Below are 12,427 nucleotides of genomic sequence, written 5' to 3'. Positions count from 1 at the left end.
AAGTATGACGTAGGGTAATACTAATTTAAAAAAATTACCATGAGATTGCTAATAAAAACATTTTATTTGTATTTTTTCAAATGACACTTTTGAATGAATAAATAACAGCTTTAAGAATACATTTTAAACATATTTACATGTTCATATTCATAAGAGGACACAAATGACATTTAGCTACAATTGATAAAATGCTGAATAGTTACATTTCATTTTTAAGTAACATTTCATTTAAGTAAAACAACTTCAGCGCTATTCCATATCCCTCCTCATCCTCAGCAATGCTGTTCACAGCTAAGGCATTCAAGAACTGCCTTCGATTTGCAGGCATCAGAGGACATAGCTTGGTGATTATGTCCATCTTCTTGGACTCGTCTATCCCTCTATCCTGTGTACGTAGCGTCGAGGCTGTCTCTAGAGTGACTTTCTTCGTGGTAAAGTCAAGCTCTGTGAAGTCCTTTTCTTCATGGGAGACTTTGTAGACGAGGCTCCTGGATCCACGCCTCAACTGGATCTCAGCCATCTCTGCCAGCTTTGGTGCTGCTGCCTTCTTCAGCTTGACGAAGGAATGGCCAGCTTTCCATGCCAGGATGTTTTCCTTTTCATTTCGACCACCTCCACCTTGCCTGCATTGGAAGTGGCGACCACATGGAGGAAGTCCCTGAAGTCATACACCACACCTCCAGGTCGAGCTTTCATTTCCTGTTCCACACCATGGTGGAAACTGTCTGCACTCATGAAGGTGTGTCCCGGCTTGAAGAACTTGAGGGTGATGTCTTCCATCAAGGTTGAGTCAGCATTGACAACACTCACCAGTGATGTTAGGAGGCACCAGTTTTTGTTTTGAGAAGTGCAGTTATCCACCCAATACACTGCATGCTTGACATCGCTCTCCCCCTCTCTTCATCTTCAATCTTCAGATTGTTTTCTTCTTCTTTTGAGACTTCTTTCCAATGGTGGCGAATGTCTCATGATAGGCAACAATTCTTCTTGTGAACAATGCTGTTTTCACACCTGGCATGCGAGGGCGCATGATGACTTTTTGCATATCAACACTCCTCACAGACCAGTCCTCAGGACAATCTTTCTGTGCATCAGCCTGGTAATGGCTTCTGCTCTTCCCTGCATACTTCTTATGTTCCTCATATTTCCTACATTGCATGCAGTCTGGGTTGGTGATGGTGAATTCAGGTGCTGCATGGCTGTTGTCTTGGCAGGTTTGGGTTTCCATGGCCTCATTCTCCCTGTGCTCCATCTTCAGATGATGACCCTGCACCAAACAGAGCTCGCTCTCCTCCTCTCCAAGCTTCACAAAGCAGATGTTCCTTCCTTTTACCGCCTTGCGATAGGTCTCGTAACCGCAGTTAGCATCTTTGTAGTCATTATGCTTGAACCGAATATTGACGTCACTCGGGAGGTAGAGGCGATGTGAGGCATGCTCTCGTCTGTTGTGGCTGATTTGGGGATGGAAGGACTCAATGTGTTGCAGGATTGGAATCATGTTCAATTTGCTTGCTGAAGCTTTCCCCTCTGATGCTTTGGTGGAATCAGTTTGGTGGTGATTGACTTGCCCATCATTGTGACAATCAGCTTGTCATTTTTGGGGTGGTAGCCCAATGTTGTCAGAAAAAACACTTTGCACACCTGTTGTGCAGAACCACTCTGGTTTGGAAGATGGTACAGAAACGACCTGCAGCGTTGACTGTCAGCGCCAACAGTGATATTCTTCTTAGATTGCTGTGCCACCATGAAGAAGATCCATGTCCTCTTCTTCTTATACTTCATCTCCCAATACTTTTCCCATATTTCCCTTTGCCTACCCTCTGAAATATTCTGAGTACATTACCGCTTGCATTTGTGTCACGGATGTCGTAGGGTGTAGACCAAAACGCAGCGGGAAAATGTATACTCATCTTCTTTTTATTTAGTGAAGAAGGAAAACACAAACAACGTATACAAAAAACAAACGAACTGGACAGTCTCGTCAGGCACACAGCTAAACAAGAAACAATCTCCCACAATTCCCAAAACAAACACACTCCTAAATATAGGACCTTCAATCAGAGGCAACGATAGACAGCTGCCTCCAATTGAAGGCCCCAATCCCCATTACCAAAACATAGAAATACAAACGCCTAGACAGAACATAGAAATAAACTAACATAGAATGATAACCCAAAAACCCCGGAATACATATATCAAATACCCCTCTACATACACAACCACCCTGAACCATATAAACCAAATACCCCCTCTACATGAACACATACACAAACACACCCTGAACCACATAAAACAAATACCCCCTGCCGGTCCTGACCAAACTATAAGAACAAATAACCCCTTTACTGGTCAGGACATGACAATTTGGGACCACATGGCTTACTCATTGGTGAAATCTTGGATTTCTTGTTTGTTGGGTTGTCTGGAGTTGTGTCCACGGGCTCAGCTGCGACTTGTGCTGGAACATCCAACTCTGAAGGTGGATGATAATCTTCATCATAATCATCATTGGCAGTTGATTTCTCATCTGATAGACTGATGGCTAAGGAGTCAGACACCACCAAATGGTTCTCTATTTCATCAAATAGTGTTGACACTGTGACTTCAGTTAAAGGGGGTAGGTCAGCAATTACATTTTACATTTTAGTCATTTAGCAGACGCTCTTATCCAGAGCGACTTACAGTAGTGAATGCATACATTTCATACATTTTTTTTCTCCGTACTTGTTCCCCGTGGGAATCAAACCCACAACCCTGGCGTTGCAAACACCATGCTCTACCAACTGAGCCACACATTCCAATCTTTGTTGGAATGTGGCCCTCAAACTCAACTGAAATAAATAGAGCAAATAATCATGGACGTGCATCCTAATGATTCTATTCTGTCATGGATGATAATAATTGATAATGACATGTGGTGTGCAAACATGATCATAATCCTTTTCAGTTATTCTATAATATAGGATATAATCAACGTTGATTTTACCTTGTGCAAACATTATCATAATCATTTTCACTGTCATAACTCAGTTCATCTATTCATTTCTTACCTGCTCCATAAAAGGCTCTTAAATTTGCATCTTTATTTACAAATACAAAACAATTGCATGGATGGACATTGACAGGAATAAAACCTAGTACTGACGTGGTTGTACTGTCCTAATACACCCTCACATTGCAACTTTGATCCGCATAGATGCCAATCATCTAGACCACAGGGATTGGTTGAAGTCATTTTGGCAAAACAGTTTTTTCCGCATTCATGTAATGATGGCACTGAAGCAGACACATTGAGCACACATTTGGCATGTCAAAGCTTGTTGTACTAATTACATATGCCACCAAAAAAGGTTATGGATACAATTTGGGATTTTAACTTTCCTGACCGGTACAGTCACGCAATACTGGAATATAAAAGAAAACCAGAAACATGTGAGTAGCTATATTATTAATGAGCTAGCAATGCTGTGTGTGTCCCCACCCGGAAAACGAGTGTGCATGGCTTTTGACAATTCAGTATGGGGTGCACGTCCAACTGACTGTCAGCTGGCTAGAGATCGTGTGTGTGGTGTAACGTTACTGATTCAAATAACTCATTAAATGTCACAATACAACTATAGGGATTGTAGTCATTCCAGATATAATAGATTGAAGCTAGTATAAACTGCTGATCACCTCTTATGGGAGCATGTAGCACAAATCTGTTGCTTCAAGCTAATGCTAGCTAGGTAGGTTTTGACATTTTGGTAGGGGAGCGTCAGTTTTAGCTAGGTGGCTGTCACGGGCTAGAAATCGTGTGTATGGTGTACTGATTCAAAGAAACCATCAGATGAAATTTCTGAAAGTAATTCATTATATGGCTAATAGATTGAAGTTATTATCAATTGCAGATCTCCTCTTATGAGAGCAGGTAGCATTGGTCTATGCTCACTAGCTAGTTAGCTAGCTTGCTAGCTAATTAATTTTGATCTCAGATTTACTTAGCAAGCTAAAAGAAGAAGAAGAAAGAAATTCTACTTAGCTAGCTAGTTCTTACCAGTGTCTGAATGTCGCCGTTTCAGAGCAAGTTCAAACATAATTTTCCCCCTGGAATGCTGTGCCATCGTGTTGTATCCCAGAGGTTTACATACACCTTAGCCAAAGACATTTAAACTGAGTTTTTCACAATTCCTGACATTTAATCCTAGTAAAAATGCAGTGTTTAGGTCAGTTAGGAAAGATAAAATATACATTGCTCAAAAAAATAAAGGGAACACTTAAACAACACATCCTAGATCTGAATGAAAGAAATAATCTTATTAAATACTTTTTTCTTTACATAGTTGAATGTGCTGACAACAAAATCACACAAAAATAATCAATGGAAATCCAATTTATCAACCCATGGAGGTCTGGATTTGGAGTCACACTCAAAATTAAAGTGGAAAACCACACTACAGGGTGATCCAACTTTGATGTAATGTCCTTAAAACAAGTCAAAATGAGGCTCAGTAGTGTGTGTGGCCTCCACTTGCCTGTATGACCTCCCTACAACGCCTTGGCATGCTCCTGATGAGGTGGCGGATGGTCTCCTGAGGGATCTCCTCCCAGACCTGGACTAAAGCATCCGCCAACTCCTGGACAGTCTGTGGTGCAACGTGGCGTTGGTGGATGGAGCGAGACATGATGTCCCAGATGTGCTCAATTGGATTCAGGTCTGGGGAACGGGCGGGCCAGTCCATAGCATCAATGCCTTCCTCTTGCAGGAACTGCTGACACACTCCAGCCACATGAGGTCTAGCATTGTCTTGCATTAGGAGGAACCCAAGGCCAACCGCACCAGCATATGGTCTCACAAGGGGTCTGAGGATCTCATCTCGGTACCTAATGGCAGTCAGGCTACCTCTGGCGAGCACATGGAGGGCTGTGCGGCCCCCCAAAGAAATGCCACCCCACACCATGACTGACCCACCGCCAAACCGGTCAAGCTGGAGGATGTTGCAGGCAGCAGAACGTTCTCCAGACTCTGTCACGTCTGTCATGTGCTCAGTTTGAACCTGCTTTCATCTGTGAAGAGCACAGGGCACCAGTGGCGAATTTGCCAGTCTTGGTGTTCTCTGGCAAATGCCAAACGTCCTGCACAGTGTTGGGCTGTAAGCACAACCCCCACCTGTGGACGTCGGGCCCTCATACCACCCTCATGGAGTCTGTTTCTGACCGTTTGAGCAGACACATGCACATTTGTGGCCTGCTGGAGGTCATTTTGCAGGGCTCTGGCAGTGCTCCTCCTGCTCCTCCTTGCACAAAGGCGGAGGTAGCAGTCCTGCTGCTGGGTTGTTGCCCTCCTACGGCCTCCTCCACGTCTCCTGATGTACTGGCCTGTCTCCTGGTAGCGCCTCCATGCTCTGGACACTACGCTGACAGACACAGCAAACCTTCTTGCCACAGCTCGCATTGATGTGCTATCCTGGATGAGCTGCACTACCTGAGCCACTTGTGTGGGTTGTAGACTCCGTCTCATGCTACCACTAGATTGAAAGCACCACCAGCATTCAAAAGTGACCAAAACATCAGCCAGGAAGCATAGGAACTGAGAAGTGGTCTGTGGTCACCCCCTGCAGAACCACTCCTTTATTGGGGGTGTCTTGCTTATTGCCTATAATTTCCACCTGTTGTCTATTCCATTTGCACAACACCATGTGAAATGTATTGTCAATCAGTGTTGCTTCCTAAGTGGACAGTTTGATTTCACAGAAGTGTGATTAACTTGGAGTTACATTGTGTTGTTTAAGTGTTCCCTTTATTTTTTTGAGCAGTATATTTTGATTTGTTTAACAATTTTTGGTTACTACATGATTCCATATGTGTTATTTCATAGTTTTGATGTCTTCACTATTATTCTACAAAGTAGAAAACAGTAAAAATAAAGAAAAACCCTTCAATGAGTTGGTACTATACAGTCGTGGCCAAAGGTATTGAGAATGACACAAATATTACTTCACAAAGTCTACTGCCTCAGTTTGTATGATGGCAATTTGCATATACGCCAGAATGTTATGAAGAGTGATCAGATGAATTGCAATTAATTGCAAAGTCCCTCAAATTAACTGAATCCCCAAAAAACATTTCCACTGCATTTCAGCCCTGCCACAAAAGGACCAGCTGACATCATGTCAGTGATTCTCTCGTTAACACAGGTGTGAGTGTTGACGAAGACAAGGCTGGAGATCCCTCTGTCATGCTGATTGAATTCGAATAATAGACTGGAAGCTTCAGAAGGAGGGTGGTGCTTGGAATCATTGTTCTTCCTCTGTCAAACATGGTTACCTGCAAGGAAACATGTGCCGTTATCATTGCTTTGCACAAAAAGGGCTTCACAGGCAAAGATATTGCTGCCAGTAAGATTGCACCTAAATCAACCATTTATCAGATCATCAAGATCTTCAAGGAGAGCGGTTCAAATGTTGTGAAGAAGGCTTCAGGGCACCCAAGAAAGTCCAGCAAGTGTCAGGACTGTCTCCTAAAGTTGATTCAGCTGCGGGATCGGGGCACCACCAGTACAGAGCTTGCTCAGGAATGGCAGCAGGCAGGTGTGAGTGCATCTGCACGCACAGTGAGGCAAAGACTTTTGGAGGATGGCCTGGTGTCAAGAAGGGCAGCAAAGAAGCTACTTCTCTCCAGGAAAAACATCAGGCTGATATTCTGCAAAAGGTACAGGGATTGGACTGCTGAGGACTGTGGTAAAGTCATTTTCTCTGATGAATCCCCTTTCCGATTGTTTGGGGCATCCCGAAAAAAGCTTGTCCGGAGAAGACAAGGTGAGCGCTACCATCAGTCCTATGTTATGCCAACAGTAAAGCATCCTGAGACCATTCATGTGTGGGGTTGCTTCTCAGCCAAAGGAGTGGGCTCACTCACAATTTGGCCTAAGAACACAGCCATGAATAAAGAATGGTACCAACACATCCTCCGAGAGCAACTTCTCCCAACCATCCAGGAACAGTTTGGTGACGAACAATGCCTTTTCCAGGATGATGGAGCACCTTGCCATAAGGCAAAAGTAAAAACTAAGTGGCTCGGGGAACAAAATATCGATATTTTGGGTCCATGGCCAGGAAACCCCCCAGACCTTAATCCCATTGAGAACTTGTGGTCAATCCTCAAATAAAAAAACCAAAATTCTGACAAACTCCAAGCATTGATTATGCAAGAACGGGCTGCCATCAGTCAGGATGTGGACCAGAAGTTAATTGACAGCATGCCAGGGTGGATTGCAGAGGTCTTGAAAAAAGCCAGAGGCCAGTGCGTAGCTGGTGTGGAGGAGTCAGGTTGCAGGACAGCAGAAATGAGTAAGGAATGTAATTTACTCAAGGAATCAAAAAATACAACACAATAAACTAGCCCACAATAACGGACCGTATACATACAAACAATCACTCACAAAAAACCATGGGGGAACAGAGGGTTAAATAATGAACAAGTAATTGGGTAAGTGAAACCAGGTGTGTAAAACAAAGACAAAACAAATGGAAAATGAAAAGTGGATCGGCGATGGCTAGAAGGCCGGTGACGTCGACCGCTGAACGCCGCCCGAACAAGGAGAGGGACCGACTTCGGCGGAAGTCGTGACACAACACTGCAAATATTGACTCTTTGCATCAACTTCATGTAATTGTCAATAAAAGCCATTGACACTTATGAAATGCTTGTACTTATATACTCCATAGTAACATCTGACAAAAATATCTAAAGACACTGAAGCAGCAAACTTTGTGAAAATTTATATTTGTGTCATTCTCAAATCTTTTGGCCATGACTGTACATACTGTAGTTTATATAGAGTTTCAACTAAAAGGCAACTATTTTATTCGATATTCAAATAGAGGTCTCAGAAAAACAAATAATACTTGAAAGTATTTTGAATACCTCTCAGAAAACCAAATAATATTTGAAGGTATTTGAATGTATGCAAAACTATTTGATGGCTGCCAAATGTTTGATGAAGAACCAAAAACTACAACAGTTAGTTGAATTTGTCTAAATATATTATCATAAGCACATGGTTTGGAAGGCCCTTAGATATGAATCTTAATAATATTAGAATTAAATACATGAAGGACATGGAATCACTGCAACACACCTCAACCACTTTTGCAGCATCAAAATTACTATCAAGTATTTTCTTAATGAGTAAGACATGAAGTAATACAGTAACACTTGACATCAAGTTCTTACACATTGGTAGTAACTTTGTGATTATTACAGTAGCAACATTGTCGTTACATAGGATTTTGGAAATTGCTTTATATTTGCATATTAATGGAGTTAATACATAAATCGAATAAAAAACATTCCTCGTGTACAGTAGTTACAAAAACTCTCAGCTCATTATGTATGCAATTAAATGTAATTAGAAAAGTATTATGTAACAATATCCTAATAAAACATGCTCCAAAAGTAATTGCAATTTTATTACACAGGCACAAGAACAGTTTAATGTTAAGTGTTACTGAGAATACTAACAGTAACAAAATATGGCTATTAAGTGTCTAAACGAAACCAAATATCCCAAAACTGCATTCTTGAATCAACTACAGCCAAGGTAGGTGGGAAATCATGTTAGTTTGTGTTCTGGGTAAATTATCCATTTAAATATAGTGTAGTGTGTGTTTGAAACAAGAACACTTACCCTCAGATGGAAAAAGATGCTCAAAGTTGATTGCAGCTTTCAACCTCTTCAGTGGCATGTTGAGAGTCATACAGTATTTGAGCATAACGTATTTCTACTTATCTGTACAAAATATAATTGGTTTGACTTTATAATGTACACCTGGGACAATGGACATTCAGAATGGACATTTACAGAATGTTTCGATAGAAATGTATTGTGTCGACCAAATATGACTGTCAGATAGATTGGAATAATATAGGAGATTGTGTGTACTCTATTCTATCTATTTCGATCTTCATCATGCGTTTCCAGATACAGCCTTGCCATTAGTTGAATGCAGCGAATCCAATAGTTTCTCAAAAGTTACTTTCTGAGATCAGTGTTCAAATCAGGGGTTGGAACCAGTTCAAGGAACAGAACCGAAAACTGGAAAAATTGTATTTTAATTCTGGTGCCGCTCTGCACACACAAGCTTGTTAGCTAGCTTGGTAGTCCAAAGTCAAGCCAACTCGAAATTCTTTCATAGAAGCCGCTCCTCCGTAGGTATGATTCTGTGGGCCTAATCGGATGATTGGGACGCTAGCGTCCCGCCTCGACAACATCCAGTGAAATTGCAGAGCGCGAAATTCAAAAAACAAAAGTAGTAATATTAAACATTCATAAAAATACAAGTGTTATACACCATACTTTAGCTTAGAATCTTGGTAATCGAACCGCTTTACGGCGAAAGCATAGCATTTGATTGTCTGAGGACAGCACCTCACCCACTTCCTGCATTAACATGAATTCATAACCTGCACAGGTGTCACAAAACTCAAAAATAGCGATAAAATAAATCACTTACTTTTGAAGATCTTCATCTTTTTGCAATCCAAAGGGTCCCAATTACACAATGAATGGTCATTTTGTTCAATAAAGTCCTTTTTTATATCCCCAAAAATTAAGTTTAGTTGGTGCGCTTCATTCAATAATCCATCAGTTTCCCCTCGTTCAAAATGCATACAAAATGAATCCCAAACGTTACCAATATACCTCATCCAAACAAGTCAAACAATGTTCCTAATCAATCCTCAGGTACCCTAATATGTAAATAAACAATCAAATTTAAGACGGAAAATAGTATGTTCATTCCCAGAGATAAATAACGAAGTGCGCGCCCTCACTGGAGCGCGCCACAAACATTTTCCAACCAAGCAGAGGCATAACGAAAGTCAGAAATAGCGATAAAATAAATCACTTACTTCTGAAGATCTTCATCTTTTTGCAATCCAAAGGGTCCCAGTTACACAATGAATGGTTGTTTTGTTCGATAAAGTCCTTCTTTATATCCCAAAAATGTCCATTTATTTGGCTCGTTTGATTCAGAAATACACCTGTTCCAACTCGCCCAACATGCCTACAAAGGAATCTAAAAAGTTCCCTGTAAACTTCGTCAAAACAATGAAAACATTGTTTCTAATCCAATTTCAGGTACTCTAATATGTAAATATTCGATAAAATTTAAGACGGAATAAACTGTGTTCAATACCGGAGAAAAAGAACGAGGAGCGCGCACTCATTCACGCGCGCCAAAAGACTAGAGTCCTTCTGAGGGATACTTCGAAAGAATACGAATACTTCTTCATTTTTCAAAAAACAAGCCTGAAACAATTTCTAAAGACTGTTGACATCTAGTGGAAGCCATAGGAACTGCAATCTGGGTCCTAATTATTAGACTTTCCCATAGAAAAGCATTGAAAAGTCCAATGACCTCAAAGAAAATAGAGTGTTTTCTATCCAATACTACCATACATATGAATATCCTAGCTTCTGGGCACCAGTTTACTTTGGGCACCTCAGTCATCCAAACTTCCGAATACTGCACCCTAGCCTTAAAAAGTTTTAAGATAATCCATGTCTTAATAACAACAAGTTGCCCAGTGTTTCAATTATATCTGTCACGTCCTGACCAGTATAAGGGTTAATTGGTATTGTAGTTTGGTCAGGACGTGGCAGAGGGTATTTGTTTTATGGTATTCGGGGTGGTGTGTTTGTTGTAGGGGATTTGATTTGTGTATTCCGGGGTTTTTGGGCACTGTTCCTTGTTATGTATGTCTATGATTGATCTAGCTGTTGTATATCTATGTGTGGTCAATTGGGGTTGGGACTCTCAATTGAAGGCAGGTGTTGTCCATTTGCCTTTGATTGAAAGTCCCATATATTAGGGTGTGTTTGTATGTGTCTTTTGTGGGAGATTGTTGTGTGCACTGCGTTTGTTTGAGCCTGCCACACTGTTGCCGTTGTGAGTATTGTTTATTGTTTTGTTTTTCTTCAAGTGGATACCTTACCTGTTTTTATCAGGAATAAACATGAGTGTCCACAATCCCGCTGCATTTTGGTCCTCCTTTCCTCAACACAACGAAATACGTGACAATATCTTCCTCCTCCACTCTCTCTCTCTCTCTCTCTCTCTCTCTCTCTCTCTCTCTCTCTCTCTCTCTCTCTCTCTCCCCCCACCCACCCGGTAAATGACCGAGGTAAAGACAGTTTCAAGTTGGATATTCGAAGGATATTCACGCTTTCAAACCTCAATAGCTTTCAAACCACTTGAGCCACAGACTCCAAACAAGTGTCATGTTGGAAAAATTGCGCACAACATTGCACAGGTCTTATTTTCACGATTTGGACATTAATTCGCTTTCCAAAGCTAATAAACATGTGGAAATGTGAGCAGCATTTTGTATTCCTAGTTGAATTAGTTAGGGAGCGTAAACAAAGTACAAACTTTTTTTACATTGAAATTTCAATAGCTCCTTGGTCATGTGACCTAATGACTTCAAACAAGGTTCAGTATGTCCACTGACTAGCCTTCTATATTGCACACCCTTTAGTTTGTCAATTTTCATATCACATGGTTTTACATTAATTTTTCCAAATGTATAATTTCAATAGCTCCTTGGTCATGTGACCTAGTGACTTCAAACAAGGTTCAGAATGTCCACTCAGTAGGCCTACATATTGCACACCCTTTAGTTTGTCCATTTTCATCTCATATGGTTTTACATGAATTGTTCAACATTTTGAATTTCAATAGTTCCTTAGTCATGTGACCTGGTGACTTGAAACAAGGTTCAGAATGTTTTTTTTTTGAATGGACCATTATCATGTAACTGTCTCGAAACAGGCAGCAGAAAAAATACATGTCATCTGTGCACTTAAATAGCGAATGGAGGACGCTTTTCCCTGTGGTTTATTTTCATGCCAGCCAGGTAGGCTATACTCCTGTTGTAAAGATAAGCAATGTGCTTAATATTAGCAAAGTTGAGAAGTAAATATAGTAGGCCTAGCCTATAGAAAGCTGATGGGAACCTCCTCTTTTTAATAGAGGCCATCACTCTGTTTTCTCACGCAATTGCATAGCCTATAGAAATGTTGTGCAACATGAGCTCATGGGCTCTCATGAAGTGTTTGATTAGATTAGAGGGACAATAGAGTGCTGAGTACCAGGCAGTTAGCAAGTTTGGTAGGCTACTAATGACCATCAGCAGCATCAGAGCTTGGAGAAGCTTAATTACCGTGACTAAATGGTCACGTGGAATTTGACTACTGTTATGACTCGTGACTGCTGGTGTGACGGTAATATGGTCACTGTAACAGCCCTAATCACAACCAGTGTATCAAATGGTTTGTACATCAGTTGTACAACATGAGTGTGTATGGGGCCAGAGTGAAATATTGTCTGTGGTGGCAGCTGACATGTTGCATTGAGAAGAGGAGCACATTAAGCTGGTGACTTTG

This window comes from Salmo salar, chromosome 16, assembly GCF_965601325.2.
Source record: "Salmo salar chromosome 16, fSalSal1, whole genome shotgun sequence".
In the NCBI taxonomy this organism is placed as follows: domain Eukaryota; kingdom Metazoa; phylum Chordata; class Actinopteri; order Salmoniformes; family Salmonidae; genus Salmo; species Salmo salar.
This window is presented reverse-complemented; position numbering follows the sequence as displayed.